Consider the following 3,602-nt stretch of genomic DNA (forward strand, 5'->3'; position numbering starts at 1 on the left):
GCCGCGGTTGCCTAGGGACCGTGTCCCTGAGGTCTTGGGGAGCGGCAGACCTCTGTGGGCATGCCTCGGTGCTGGGCCATCGCCTGCCCTCTCGAGCAGTTCGAGGCCACGGTACACAGAAGCCCAGGAGCGCCAGAGGTCCGATCGGGTCCAAGAAACTTCGTCGGGAGCCGCCAAGACTCAATGCGGGATCCGTCTCTGCCTCACGCCTGCCTGCCGGCCGTGGATGTGAGTCTCCCCCAAGGTTGTGGCCCCTGTGCCCTGCGGGGCTGGCCTGCCAGTGTGCCCTGGGCTGGACCGTTCCTAACATGGCTTCCTCGCAGGAGGCAGAACACCGCAGCCTCAGGAGCCGCCAGTGTGCGCATGTATGCCCGCGTGTGTGTCATTCTGTGTGTGTGTGTCTCCGGTTGTCTGCTGTCTGCGTGTGGTGTGTGGTGGGAGGAGTGTGTCTTAAGCGCTGAGGGGAGGTTGGGGGGTCCTTTCCAGTTAGCTGTTAGTTTTCCCACTGGTGAGCCCCTTTTCCTGTTTCCACGTGGGCTGTGTGGCCTCGGGAAATCTGATTTCCCCGTAGTTGCTGCCTGGGGTTGTGAAGGCCGGGGTGAGCTGGGGGCTGACTCGGACAGGCAGACACAGGAATATCTTCCCCACCGCGAGGGGCCGCTCTTCCCGACAGAAGAGGACCACGTGACAATTGTTCATGTATTACCATTTCCAGTCTCATATTTCCTTTAAATAGATCCAGGTTTTAATCATGTATCATTTTCTTTCTGCCTGAAGGACTTCTTTACCATTTTGTTTATACTGCAAGTTTGTTGGTGATGCACTGTTTCAGCTTTTTTGGGTTTTTTGTTTAAGAAAGTATTTGTTTCACCTTCTATGTGAAATATGTTTTCACTAAGTTAAGAATTATAGGTTGCAACGTAACTTTTTTCTCACAGGAGTTTAAATATGTTGTACCACTGTTTTATACATTGCGTTTTTCTAAGTAGAAAACTGGTATCATCATTACCTTTGTATCTCTGTATATACTGAATATTTTTTCTCTACTTTTAATATTTCCTCTCATCTTAGCTTTAAGCAGTTTGAACATGATGAACCTTGATGTAGTTTTCATGTTTCTGTGCTTAGGGTTCTTTGAAATTCCTGAATCTGTGGGTTTATAGCTTTCTTCAAATTGAAAAAATTCAACCATTATATTTTCAAATTTTTGATTAAATATCAAACATTCAAACCTATCTCTCACCATATAAAAAAATTAACTCAAGGTGATTTAAAGACCTGAAACCATAGCAATTCTAGAAGGAAATGTAAGAAAACTCTTCTGGACATTGGCCTGAGAAAAGCATTTATGACTAAGACCCCCAAAACAAATATAATATCAACAAAAATAAATAAATGTGACTAATTAAACTAAAAAGTATCTGCACAGCAAAGGAAATATTCAACAGAGTAGACAACCTACAGAATGACAGAAAATATTTGCAAAGTAAACATCCAACAAAGGACTAATATCCAGAATCTACAAAGAATTCACACAAGTCAGCAAGGAAAAAACCCCCAAATACCCCCATCAAAAAGTGGACAAAATAAATGAACATATTTTTTCAAAAGGAGATAGAGAAATGGCCAAGAAATATATGAAAAAATGCTCAACTTCCCTAATCTTCAGGCAAATGCAAACTAAAAACACAATGAGATACCACTTTACCCCTGTCAGAATGGCCATTATTAAAAAGTCAAAAAACAATGGATGTTGGCACAGATGTAGTGAAAAGGGAACATTCCTACACTGTTGGTGGGAATGTAAACTAGTACAACTCCTGTGGAAAATAATATGGGAATTAAAAAACTAAAAGTAGACCTACTGTTCAATCTAGCAATACCAGTACTAGGTGTCTACCCAAAGGAAAAGATGTCATTTTATAAAAAAGACACCTGCACCCAAATGTTTATTGTAGCACAATTCACAATAGCAAAGATATGAAATCAACCTAAGTGCCATCAACTGATGAGAGGATAAAGAACCCTTTGGCTGCTTCTGCTTTCATGCAGAAGACGGGATTGGGTGGGTGGAAGTGGAGGAGTCGTAGTGGTCTGAGTTGTTGAAGGTGGGGCTGTTTTCGCTTCTCCCAGAACTCTTTTGCCTTCAGGCAAGATTGCCCGTTCTTGCCTGGGACTCCGGTACAGAGCCTATATGGTCCACATCCTTACCAACATTTGGTATTATCAATATTTTTAATTTACCTATTCTGATGCTTGAGTTGTGGCATTTCATTGTGCTTTTAATTTGTATTTCCATGACAATTAATGATGTTGAGCATCTTTTTATGTGCTTATTGGCCATTCTTGCATGTTTTTTTGAGGTATCTATTAAATAATACTAAAGATTTTTGTTGCATGTCAGTACTTACCTCCCAAAGCAAATAGGGCCCAGAGACCTATATTCTGAAATACAGCAGAGAAATTTGGTTATAGCAGAGGAATATTGGGGAACACTTACCTACTACAGAGGTGGAAGTATGAAGGACACTTGGAAATGTAGCAGAACCTGTTGTTTAAAAAAATATGACCTATAAGACAAGATTTCTAGACTAGAAAAGGAGACATCTTTTCTTTTTTTTTTTTTTTTTTTTAGACAGAGTTGGGCCTCCAACGGGAACCGACTCAGAGGTCGGCTCCAAGCCGTCCTGAGAACAGGACGGTTAGGGTCTGGCCCTCGGTGCCCGCCAGAGACTTCTTCCCCCTCCTAGACAACGCATGCGAAGCACAGGCTCCGTCACAATGGCCTTCCACAGCGGGCGCGAGGCAGCATGGCCGCCAAAGCCTGGCTTCCGGGATGCCCCGCCGACCTCACAATCACGCATGCGCGTGTCATGGGTCTGGCGCCCAGCGTCACAGTGACCGCCGCGGTTGCCTAGGGACCGTGTCCCTGAGGTCTTGGGGAGCGGCAGACCTCTGTGGGCATGCCTCGGTGCTGGGCCATCGCCTGCCCTCTCGAGCAGTTCGAGGCCACGGTACACAGAAGCCCAGGAGCGCCAGAGGTCCGATCGGGTCCAAGAAACTTCGTCGGGAGCCTCCAAGACTCAATGCGGGATCCGTCTCTGCCTCACGCCTGCCTGCCGGCCGTGGATGTGAGTCTCCCCCAAGGTTGTGGCCCCTGTGCCCTGCGGGGCTGGCCTGCCAGTGTGCCCTGGGCTGGACCGTTCCTAACATGGCTTCCTCGCAGGAGGCAGAACACCGCAGCCTCAGGAGCCGCCAGTGTGCGCATGTATGCCCGCGTGTGTGTCATTCTGTGTGTGTGTGTCTCCGGTTGTCTGCTGTCTGCGTGTGGTGTGTGGTGGGAGGAGTGTGTCTTAAGCGCTGAGGGGAGGTTGGGGGGTCCTTTCCAGTTAGCTGTTAGTTTTCCCACTGGTGAGCCCCTTTTCCTGTTTCCACGTGGGCTGTGTGGCCTCGGGAAATCTGATTTCCCCGTAGTTGCTGCCTGGGGTTGTGAAGGCCGGGGTGAGTTGGGGGCTGACTCGGACAGGCAGACACAGGAATATCTTCCCCACCGCGAGGGGCCGCTCTTCCCGACAGAAGAGGACCACGTGACAATTGTTCAT

Source organism: Propithecus coquereli, unplaced genomic scaffold (assembly GCF_000956105.1).
Source record: "Propithecus coquereli isolate 6110/MARCELLA unplaced genomic scaffold, Pcoq_1.0 Scaffold358, whole genome shotgun sequence".
In the NCBI taxonomy this organism is placed as follows: Eukaryota; Metazoa; Chordata; class Mammalia; order Primates; family Indriidae; genus Propithecus; species Propithecus coquereli.